The 12,560-nt window shown below is 46.9% G+C and overlaps 1 long non-coding RNA gene across 2 annotated transcripts in view; it reads left to right on the top strand.

Moving 5' to 3' along the window:
- LOC144482130 (uncharacterized) overlaps nucleotides 1-8,210 on the top strand; it is a 30,651-nt gene extending 22,441 nt beyond the window's left edge. The window contains exon 3 of one of the 2 annotated variants that reach the window (XR_013495867.1): nucleotides 8,152-8,210. This is a non-coding gene — a long non-coding RNA (uncharacterized LOC144482130). Of the gene's footprint in view, nucleotides 1-7,742; nucleotides 7,956-8,151 lie in introns of those variants that run through there. The other variant, XR_013495866.1, reaches the window with a different exon arrangement.
- Nucleotides 8,211-12,560: the final 4,350 nt, after the last annotated feature.

Here is a 12,560-nt window from a genome sequence, read left to right as displayed (position 1 = left end):
GAAACCTGTATTTCTTGATTGATTTGGGATTTTTGAACTCAAAGACAGTGAGCGGTGAGCAGATTTGTGTTTCCTTTTCAGGTGTTGTATTCCAGTTTAAATAGGGAGTGTGGTTTGGATTAATGTCTCTTTCAGAGGCTCAGAAGTTTCTGCGGGTGGAGGAAGTCACGCAAGTTACCTGACAGATAGTGACTAAAGCAAAGCTTTTGGAATTGGAAACACATTCCAGTTGACATTGCCTGACAGAGTACAGAAAGGAGAGATAATTGTGGCAATAGCACAACATTTGGAATTGTCAGAAGCTCAGTCAGAACCGTTGGAAATTCAGTTACAAATGAAACTGACTCAATATAAAAAATAATTAAAACTATTTGAATTACAGGGAAAAGAAAAGGAAAGGGAGGAACAGCAAGCAAAATAATTGAATCAATCTGAATTACAGGCAAAAGGGAAAAAGGAGGCAAGGGAAAGATAGAGAGACTTTGAACATTGGAAACTGGCCTTCAAATGTAAACATCGTGTCTGATTGGCGGAGGTAAAGGGTAAAGTACAGTCTGAGGGTAGGGATGAGGATAGTGAGAGAATGAGGGGCAGAAAATACATCAGGAGATAGAAAAGGCAATGTTACAATAATTATGGGGGACTTCAATATGTCGGTTTCTAAGATTCTAAGGTGGACTGGGAAAATCAGGTAGGTCGTGGATCCCAAGAAAAGGAATTTGTGGAATGTCTAAGAGATGGTTTTTGGAGCAGCTTGTGACAGAGCCTACTACGAAACAGGCAATTCTGGATTTGGCGATGTGTAATGAGACAGACTTGATTAGGGAACTTAAGGTGAAGGAACCCTTAGGGAGGAGTGACCACAATATGATAGAATTTACCCTGCAGTTTGAGAGGAAGAACCTGGAATCAGATGAAAAGATATTTGAATTAAATAAAGATAACTACAAGGACATGAAGGTGGAGCTGGCCAGAGTTGATTGGAAAGGGAGCCGAGCAGGGAAGACAGTGGAACAGCAATGGCAGGAGTTCTTGTGAGTTATTTGGGAGGCACAACAGGAATTCATCCCAAGGAGGAGGAAACATGCCACAGGGAGGACGAGGAATCCATGGCGGACGGGGAAGCCAAGGACAGCAAAAACACAAAAGGGAAAGCATCCTTAGTGGCAAGGATTAGTGGGAAGGCAGAAGATTGGGAAGCTTTTGAAAGCAAGGAGAGGACAACTTAAAAAAGCAATAAGAGGGGAGAAGATGAAATATGAGTGTAAGCGAGCTTGTATTATAAAAGAGGAGAGGAGGAGGTTTTCCAATATAAGTTAAGAGAGAGGCAAAAATACCCATTGGATCACTGAAAAATGAGGCTGGAGAAGGAATAATAGGAAACAAAGAAATGACAGAGGAACTGAATAGTTTGCATCAGTCTTCCCGGTTGAAGACACCAGTGGGATGCCAGAGCTCCAGGAGAGTCGGGGGACACAGGTGAGTGTAGTGGCCATTACTCAGGAGAAGGTTCTGGGGAAACTGAAAGGTCTGTGGGTGGATAAATCACCTGGACCGGATGGAGTACACCCCAGGTTTCATAAAGACATAGCTGAGGAAATTGTGGTGGCATTGGTGGTGATCTTTCTTTGATAAGGCGCAGCATCGGAGACTGTTATATAAGTTAAGTGCCAATGGTGTTGAGGGTAAGATCCTGGCATGGATAGAGGATTGGCTGACTGGCAGAAGGCAGAGAGTGGGGATGAAGGGATCTTCTTTCAGGATAGCAGCCGGTGACAAGTGGCGCGCCTCAGGGGTTGGTGCTGGGACCACAACTTTTCACAATACACATTAATAATTTGGAAAAACGAAATGAAGGCACTGTTGCTAAGTTTGGTGATGATACAATGATATGCAGAGGGACAGGGAGTATTGCGGAAGTGGGAGGGGGAGGAGGAGGGCTGCAGAAGGACTTGGACAGGTTAGGACAGTGGATAAAGAGGGGGCAGATGGAATACAATGAGGAAAAGTGTGAGGTTATGCTCTTTGGAAGGAGGAATGGAGGCATAGACTATTTTCTAAATGGGGATATGCTGAGAAAATCAGATGCACAAAGGAATTTGGGAGGCCTTGTTCAAGATTCTCTAAAGGTTAACCTGCAGGTTGAATCGGCAGTTAGGAAGGCAAGTCGAATGCTGGCAATCATGTCGAGAGGCCCCGCACCAGGTTCAGACCCACCCAGGTTCAGACAGAGACGCTGTTCAGATTCACACAAGGTTCGGACTCGGATCATGTTCAGATTCACACCGTGTACAGACTCACCTCAGCTTCACAATCATAGAAACATTGAAATATAGGAACAGCAGGAGCAGGCCATTCGGCCCTTCGACCCAGCTCCGACATTCAGTTTGATCATGGATCATCATCAACTTCAATATCCTGACCATCCCTTGTTCCCATATCCCGTGATCACTTTAGCCCCAAGAGCGATACATAATTTCTTCCTGAAATCACGAAAGGTTTTGGCCTCAGCTACTTTCTGTGGTAGCGAAGTCCATAGATCATCAGAGTGGAGAAATTTCTCCTCACCTCTGTTCTAAAAGGTTGATGCTTATCCTCAAACCATGAACCCTAGTCCTCAACTCCCTAATCATCAGGAACATTCTTTCTGAATCTACCCTGTCTAAACATGGTCCAATAATATATGTTTCACTCGAATGAACTGCAATGAATAAAGCCCTAACCGACTGAGTCTCTCTTCATATCACAGACTTGCCATCCCAGGAATCAGCCTGGTAAACATTCGCTGTACTCCCTCTATAGCGAGGATATCCTTCCTCAGATAAGGACACCAAAACTGCACACAGTACTCGAAGTGTGGCCTCAGCAATGCCCTGTACAACTGCAGTGACACATCTCTCTTCCTGTACTCCAATCTTATCCCTATAAAGGGCAGCATTACAGTTGTCTTCTTTACTGCCTGTTGTACATGCGCGCTTACTTTCACTTCCTGATGCATACGGACACCAAGGCCTCTCTCAATTTACACCCATTCAAATAATAATCTGTCTTCCTATTATTGATGCTAAAGTGGATAACCTCACATTTACCCACATTTTACTGCAACTGCTTTGCACATGCCCACACATTGAGCCTGTTCAAATCACACTGAAGCATGTCTGCATGTTTCTCACAGCTCACCCTCACACACCTTTTATCATCTGCAAATTTGGAGATGATACATTTATTTCCATTTTCAGAATAATTAATATATAATGTGAGCAGTTGGGGTCCGTGCACAGATTCCTGCAGAACCCCACTAGACACTGACTGCTAATCAGAAAAAGGCCCATTTATTGCCAACTCTTTGCTTTCTATCTGCGAACCAGCTTTCTATCCGTCTCAAAACATTGCCTGTAATCCCATGTGCTTTCACTTTACATGGCAGTCTGCGATGTGAGACCTTGTCGAAAGCCTTCTGAAAGTCTCAATAAACACATCTGCTCACGTCACTTTCTGAACTGTAATGTCTGGGGGACACCTACCCGCCCTGGACCTGGCCGTAAGGGACCGGGCAGTAAGGGACACAAGACACAGCAATACCTCTCCACCCACTTCCCTAAACTCCCACACTTAGCCCAGCTCTCAGTGCTTCACTCTCTGCACCTGAGTGGGCACATTTCACAGGCCTCAGTTTGGTAGTTTATATTTGCCCGTGTCCAACACATGAACCTGATTGAAGTCACTGCACCCCCTCCCCCTCTAGGTCTGAGTAACCGCCGAGGGCTGACCACCTTGGAAGCCTTTTTTGGAGTTTCAATGCTGGGTCCGGTTCCTGCTGCTCAGCCTCGGAAGTGAGTGGGGTTCAGCAGACCGGAGCTCGCCTCTTCCACCATGAGCGTGTGGCCCGAGTTCCCTTTATCGGGTGACAATGTGATCGAGAGGCTAAACCCACTGTGTCCATTTCAGACTCCGAGGTTCCCACTGGCGGAGATGGGGAACAGGAGCCGGAGAGCCTGGAATTCTTTCCAAAGTTCCCGGTCTGCTGGGAATTGATTTTTCCTGCACGGCTTGGGGCTTCATGGCTTGCAGATGATTGAAGCATTCCCATAGGATGGTATCTCCCAAGCGGACTTGATAGGAAACTGGCCCTGTTCCAGACTCGACCGTGCCTCATAACCACGTGGATCCATTGCCATGATTCTTTAGCAATAACCTATCACCTGCCTTTAGGTGCCTCTCCCGGCTGGTGGGAACGGCACTGGGTGTCAGCTCCCGCCCTCAGAAGGTCAGACTTAACACTGGGTGGAGTGAACTTCCTATGACCAACTCTGCTGGGGCTATTCCAGTTATTGAAGAGGGGAGGTCGGGGGGAGGTTGGAGGGTGTCATTCTGTAATTGAAGATGAAATCTGGATGGTTTGGTGTCCAAAGAGACTGAGGGATGGAATTTTGAACCTGCTTTTACTGTTTGGGCCGCTCTTTCTGCCAGGCCGTTGGATGATGGGTAATATGACACTGCCCTAATGTGTCAAATTCTGTCCAACTTCATCGAATGCACAAATTCCTGACTGATGAAGGTTGGTCCATTTTCAGAAACAAACACCTGCGGGATCCCGGGTGTCATGAAAGAGGTGTGAAGTTTCTCCACTCTTGTCCTTGTGTTTGAGTAACTCACCCTGTGTACGGCCATTCATTTTGAATCAGCATCTACCATTATCAGGAACATAGACCCCATGAACGGACCGGCACTCTCCGTGTGCAGCCACGTCTATGGATGTCCTGGCCATTCCCAAGTGTGAAGAGTAGTAATTGGTGGTACTTCTGCCCTTGTTGATATTGTCAACACTGACCCACGGGCAAATATTCGTAGCCATACCTGGCCACCAGACATGACAACTTGGAGGATCTTCAGTTTGCCACTCCTGGGTGGCCATGGTAAAGTTCACCATGGGATGGTGACCCTGGCTCAGGATGACACTCTTGAACCCCAAAGGCGTGTGCCATCTTCCACAGTCAGCTGCTGTCTGCCATTCCAATATGGGTGCAATTCAGGCTGTAATGGCCATTTGGATTCCCCCATCAGCACTCGCTGCTTCAATTCATTCAGGAATGGGTAATCTTACGTCCACAGCCGAATCTTATTGGCTGCCACTGGGAGAGTTTTGAGAAAGTTCATGATTACCGTCTCTTCCATTGGGAATATGACGAGTGTCTGTTAATCGTAGCCAACTCAAGGCACCTACCTGAACGACTCGGCCTCCTGGAAGGTGTTCCAATCAATAATGATAGGCGGACAGTAATAAAGCCCACAGCTGGATATGGGCCAATATTATGGGCTGCACTGTCATGCAGTTCCTTCTGGAATTTCTTTGCCCAAACGATCACCGTAGACGAGGTGTCACAGTGGTTAGCGCTGCTGCCTCATAACGCCAGAGACCTGGATTCAATTCCTGGTTTGGGTCATTGTCTGTGCGGAGTCTGCACATTCTCTCCGTATCTGCGTGGGTTTACTCTGGTTTCTCTGGTTTCCTCCCACTGTCTGAAAGACGTGCTGGGTAGGTGCAGTGTCCATGCTAAATTTTCCCTCAGTGTTACTCGAACAGGCACCAGTGAGTGGCGACTAGGCGATTTTCGCATTAACTTCATTGCAGTGTTAATGTAAGCCTACATTTGACACTTTATAAATGTGAAACTTCCTCTGAGTATGAATTGTTGAATATCGCTGGGAATCCTCATCTCGCTGTCAGTATAAGTGCACGTGAATAAGTTCATAATTGGAAACAAGAATCCTCCTGCCAGCTTTGAGTTTAGGTGCTCGATCAGAGGGATTGGGTATTTATCCAGCTGTGAGAAACAGTTTACCGTTTGTTTAAAATTTCCCAGTACAAAGTATTTGTATTCACTCTTGGGACTTGTGTGTCACTGGCCAGCCACCATTTATTGCCCATCCCTAGTTGCCCATGTTCAGAGGGCAATGAAGTGTCAACCACGTGGAGTCACATTTAGTCCTGACCACATAAGGACGACAGATTTCCTTCCCTGGGACATTGGTGAACCAGATGGGTTTTTCCGAAAATCGACAATGCTTTTATGGTCACCAGCTGATTCTGAATTCCAGATATATTTATTCAAATTCCACCATCTGCTGTGACGGGATTCGAACCCGGATGCACAGAACTTTAGCTGAGTTTCTGTATTAGTAGTCTAGTGATAAAACCACCAGTCCATCACATCCACACCCAGAGTGTACACACCCTGACTTCCGGTAACCGAGACACACCATATTATATACGTCTGCAGGGCTCCCGGATTGGACAGCATTAACTGTCTCAATCAGGGAGCTCATATTCCAATAACTCCACCTGATGGTTATCGTTAAAGTCATTCAGTATGTCTCTCTGTCTGTCTCTTTCTGTCTTTCTGTGCATGCCTCTCTCTGTATCTCACTCTCTGTCTCTCTCTCTCTGCCTGTTTCTCTGTGTCTCTTACTGTCTCTCTGCATCTCCCTCATTCACCTCTTTACACTCTTCCTCCGTGTCTCCTCCTCCCTCTCAGTCTCACTCTCCTCCTCCCTCTCCTTCTCTGTCCCCCTTTTCTTATTTCTCTGTCTTTCTCTCTCTCTCTACCTCGCTCCGTCTTTTGCTCTTGCTGTGTCCATTGTACTCATTCAGTCTCACTGTTTCAAATTCGCTGACGCTCTCTGTCTCTGTCTCTGTTTCTCTCTGCCTCTCTTTCTGTCTCCCTTTCCGTTTTAGTCTCCCTCTCTCGTTACATCCTTCCATCTGTATCTCTTTCTCATTCCCTGTCCGTCTCCCTCCCCATTTCCCCCAATCTCTATCCCTGGTGTTCTCGCTCTGGGAGAGTCCCTATCTGTCTCTGTTCTTTCTCTCTCTCTCTCTCTCGCTCTCTCTGCTTCTCTCCCTGTATCTGTTAGAAACTCTTTCAAACTGTGTCACGCTCCATGTATTTGTACCCTTCCCTCTCTCTGTCAACCTCCGTCTCTCTGTCACTCCCAGTTTTGCTCTCACTGCCCTCTCTCTCTCTTTATCTGTCACTCTCTCTGTCTCTGTGAGGCTGTTTGTGATTTATTTTTGAAAGTCCAATAGAAAGAGTCAGGGGTCTTGTAGTTGTAGTTTCCTGTCAGGGTCTAATGAGTTGAAGAATTGCAGTAAGGGGATATTTCAGCAGATTTATGAGCTGCTGCCTGAAGTGAGTCTGTGTCACAGCATAAATGGCAGTGTTTGTACAACAACTTGTGAGTTGCAACATGAAACCAAATTCCAGAACATAGTAATCTAACCATACCGACCGATAGCCCAAATTATACATCCGACTCCATATTGAATAAACCATGAATGTCGACCATAAGAGGATGAAATTGGCTGAGATCACAAACAGTAAAATGATGGATTTCCTGCGACTCTCCATCTCAGGGTCTCTGGGATTCTCCCCACTGCTGTGAGTCCGGAGTCTCCTGCGGGCTCTGCTGCTCATTAAAATGTGTCTGACGGTGAAAACGTTGAGCAGCAGAATCAGGACGAACGGGACAGTCGGGGTTAGAATGTTGTGGAGGAACTCGATTGTTCCCCAGACCGGAGATTCCACAACATCCCCTGTGTATTCACAAAACCAGGGGACGTTCCCCAGCAGATATCTATTAAATAAAATAAAATACCAGAAAATGTTCTTTAAACAGCTCAGCACCGTCACTGTTCCCAGAACCACAGCCGCCGATTTCTCACTGCAATATTTACTTTTCAGCTTGGGGCAGCAAATGGCCACAAATCGATCAAAGGTGAAAGTGACGGTGAACCAGACAGAACAGTCAGTGGCTGCAAAAAGCAGGACGGCGTGGATGTTACACACGGGGACCCAGTAGAGGAAATAAAACTGTTCCCGATAAAGAATGGGAATGTGTCTGAATATCAGGTCGAGGACAACGACCAGCAGATCCCCCGCTGACATGGCCACCAGGTAACGAGTCACACATTTGGACAGACCACAGTTTCTGCTCGTCAGAGTCACAATTGTGATTATGTTCACTGTCAGGAAGGGAAATAAAGAATAAAATTAGACAGGAGTCAGGGAAAGAAGTTACCATTTGGACTGAGGATGGGTTGAAATAAAAAAGAATGGACACACATAAAATCACTTATTGTTTTTAAACCAGCACGTCTTTTGCAGTGTGAGAGGAAAGTGGAGCATCCGGAGGAAACCCACACAGACACGGGGAGAAGGTCCAAACTCCACACAGACAGTGACCCAAGCCTGGAATTGAACCCAGGTCCCTGACGCTGTGAATCAGCAGTGCTAACCACTGTGTCACCGTGCTGCTCCATGGTAGCAACACAGTGGTATACATTTGGGAGGGAGCTTTCCGGAGAGTCCACAACATTGACCCTCACTCAGCTACAAGGATGAGGGAGTAAACCCTGACAGAAAATCCAGACTGGAGTCCTGTAGATGGTAATCTGTCGTCTCTCAGACAGTTTACTGACAACCCCTGCAACAGAGCTGGTACCAAAGAGGGCTGGTTTGACCCTTGCCTCTGGACAATACTAACAATTGGCAGAGGGAGATCCTGATGCCTTGACAGCACATAATCTCTATTATATTTACACAGAACTGTACCCTGGAGAGGAGATCACAGCATTGTGGCCACTGTTAGCACAACACAGGAAAAATTAGTAATCTCACACTCGATTGGCACAGAACACAACTTCCAGTGTTTGCTTTCAAGAGTGGGAGAAAGCTTCAGGGTTCAGCGAATCGCTATCGTCCATAATGCTCAGTGCGATTACTGCTGTCCCACGTTGGTCTACTGGACCAGTGCAGCTGCATCAGTCCTCTCTCGGCAGGAAGGTTGCCAATCTATGCACCAGGTAAAACTCAAACAAAGGCCAGTACCAAAGGAAAAGCCAAGCAGGCTGCCTTAATGCCTATCGTCCGGTGACTCTGATGTCCAATATTATGAAATGCAGCAAAAGGTTAGTCATGGCATGAATCAGTTCCGGCTTCCCAGATTGCCTGGATCCACGACAGTTCACCGACATCCACAACAGGTCCACAATGCCATCTCCCTGGCCCGACAGTGAATCCTGGAACACAGACTCGTGTTTATCAACTACAGCTCAGCCTGCAACACCATTAGTCCTCCGAAACTCATGTCCAAAGTCCGTGGCCCTGGGCTTGGCTCCTGCCTCTGCAATTGGATCCTGAACTTCCGAATCCATAGACAGCAAAATTAAGGACAATCAACTACATCTCCTCCACAATCATCCTGAACAGCGGTCGCCGTAAGGCTGCGTCCTCAGCCCCTTACTGTACTCCTTATACACTGGTGACTGTGTGGCCAAATTCCCCTCCAACTCGATTTCCAAGTTTGCTGATGACACCTGCAGTGGGTCGGAGGAAGAGACAGAGAATCTGGTGAACTGGGGCGACAACAACAATCTCTTCCTCAATGTCAACAAAGCAAATTGACTTCTGGAAGCCTAGTGGAGTACATGCCACTATCTACATCAATGGGATGAAGTTGAAATAGTCGAGAGCTTCACGTTTTAGGGTCCACATCACGAAAAACCTTTCCTGGTTCCTCCATGATGTCCCTATCATTAAAAAAGTATCCGAACGTCTCTATTTTCTCAGAGGTTTACAGACATTTGGCATGTCAGCTGCGACTCTCACCAACTTTTACAGATGCACCATAAATAACATTCTAGCTTGGTATGGCTCCTGCTCTGTCCAAGACTGCAAGAAACTTCAAAGCTTGATGAATGCAGACCAGTCCATCACTCAAACCAACCTCCCACTCATTAACTCTGTCTAAACTTCCCGTTGCCTCACAAAAGTAACCAGCCTAATTCAGGAATAGCGCAACACAGACATCAACTCTTCCCACTTGTTCCATTGGAGAAAAAGATAAAAAATGTGTGAGGACATGGACCAACCGACTCATAGAATCATAGAAACACTACAGTGCAGAAGGGGGCCATTTGACCCATCGAGTCAACACCGACAACAATCCCACCCAGGCCCTATCCCCGAAATCCCACATATGTAGCCTGCTAATCCCCCAAACATACATATCCCAGGACGCTAATGGGCAGTTAACATGGCCAATCAACCTAACCTGCACATTTTGGACTGTGGGTGAAAACCGCAGCATCCAGAGCAAACCCATGCCGACACGGGTAGAATGTGCAAATTCCACACAGACAGTGATCCAAGCCGGGATTCGAACTCAGGTTCCTGTGAGACAGCAGTGCTAACCATTGTGCCACCATGCTGCCGACTCAGGAACAGCTTCTCTGCTGCCATCTGACGTTTGAATGGACCCACATTGCATTAAGATGATCTTTTACTACATCCTAGCTCTGACTGCAACATTACATTCTGCCCTCTCTCCCTCTCTATGTACAGTATGCTTTGTCTGTATGGCACTCAAGCAACAACACTTTTCACTGTATATCCAATGTTATGAAATGCATCAAAAGGTTAGTCATGGCATGAATCAATTCCGGCCTCCCAGATTGCCTGGATACACTACAGTTCACCTACCTCCCCAACAGGTCCACAGACACCATCTCCCTGGCCCAACACTGAACTCTGTAACACTGTAACCCCGAATATAGAGAAGGAGCGAGTGCACAATGTAATGTTGGACTCAGAGCTGGGGTGTAGAATAAGATCATCTGAATGCGATGTGGGTCCATTAAAACGTCAGATGGCAGCAGAGAAGCTGTTCTTGAGTCGGCAACATGGTGGCACAATGGTTAGCACTGCTGTCTCACAGGGACCTGAGTTCGATTCCCGGCTTGGATCACATATTTATTATATGTGAAAATAATAAACCAAATCAAATCAGTCTTTCGCATCTCAAGCTGAAACATCAGCACGATGTGCCCTGACCTTACCAATGAACTTATGCAGGTTGATGATGTAGACGGGACGGCTGTGATCGAGACTGAATTTACAAGGCTGAATGTGGACATTGGGGAGCTGCGAGAAACTGGACTTGCTCACAGTGGATTCTTTCCAGAGGAACACCACACGTTCTTGTAATAGGAGAAATCCCAACAGGCGAGATGTGAGAATGGAACAAAGTTTAAAAAGAAGCTTCACTGGTGCTGATGGAATCCCAGGAATTGAAATGGGATCCCTGATGCTGTGAGGCAGCAGTGCTAACCACTGTGCCATACTGCCATCCTGCAAGGTGCCCTGGAGATATCCAAGATCACGGCCAGGACACCACCATCACCATCTCCGTGTTCGGGAAATGATTGGAAAACAACCTGAGGGACAGAATTAATCTCCACTTCGAGAGGGAAGGATTTATGAACAATAGTCAGCGTGCCTTTGACAGGGGGAGATCATGTCTAACAATTCGCTGGAATATATTGAGGAGGTGACTGGATGAGGAGATGAGGGAAGTGCAGTCGATGTAGCCTACGTGTTCTTCAGAAAAGCTTTTGACAAATATGGAAGACTGAACAAGGAAGTGATTCCGATTGGAACCAGGTCAATTTGGTAAATTATATTCAAAATGGCTGAGTGGCAGAGGGCAGAGGGTGATGGTGGAAGGTTGTTTTTGTGACTGCTCGCCTGTGTTCAGTGGGGTTCCACAGCGATCGATGTTGGGTCCCTTGCTGTTTGTAGTGTACATTGATGGTCTGGACATGAATGTGTGAGGTGTGATCAGTAAGTTTGCAGATGATACAAAAATTGGTGGTGTGGTAAATATTGAGGAGGAAAGCCTTAGATTTCAGGAATCATAGAATCCTACAGTGCAGAAGGAGGCCATTCAGCCCATCGAGTCTGCACTGAGCACAATCCCACCCAGGCGATATCCCCTGAACCCCATACATTTACCCAAGCAATTCTCCCTGACAGTAAGTCCAGTGTATCCTGGCCAATCCACCTAACCCACAAGTCTTCCGACTGTGGGCGGAAACTGGAGCACCCAGAGGAAACCCATGCAGACACGGGGAGAATGTGCAAACTCCACACAAATGTGGTCCAAGCCAGAAATGGAACACACGTCCCTGGCGCTGTGGGGCAGCAGTGCTAACCACTGTGCCACCGTGCTGAGGGAACTGAAAGGCTGGGCAAATGGGCAAATGTAATTTACACCTGACGAATGTGAGGCCATGCATTTGGGACGACTATCCGGGCAAGGAAATGCACCATGTCCGGTCGAGTGTGAGGAAGTGCAGAGGACCAGAATGAATTTGGGGTGCAGATATGTGGATCCTTAAAAGCAGCAAGACAGGTAGATGAGGTGGTTAAGACGACATGTAGGATACTTGCCTTTAGCAGCCGCAGCATAGAATATAAGAGCCGGGAGGTGATGATGGAAGTTTATAAAACGCTGGTTAGACCAGAGCAAGAGAACTGTGTGCAGCTCTGGTCATCACACTACAGGAAGGATGTGATTACACTGGAGACGGTGGAGAGGAGATTCACCAGGATGCTGCCTGGGCTGGAGAGTTTCAGCTATGAGGAGAGGCTGGTTAGGCTGGGTTTATTACCTTAGAGCAGAGACGGCTGGAGGTGGAGTGGGTGTAGTGGGTGGTGGTG

The sequence above is a fragment of the Mustelus asterias genome (genome assembly GCF_964213995.1).
Source record: "Mustelus asterias chromosome 26 unlocalized genomic scaffold, sMusAst1.hap1.1 SUPER_26_unloc_23, whole genome shotgun sequence".
Taxonomy (NCBI): Eukaryota; Metazoa; Chordata; class Chondrichthyes; order Carcharhiniformes; family Triakidae; genus Mustelus; species Mustelus asterias.
Note: the sequence above shows the minus strand (reverse complement) of the source record. Positions and strands in the feature narration are given on the sequence as shown.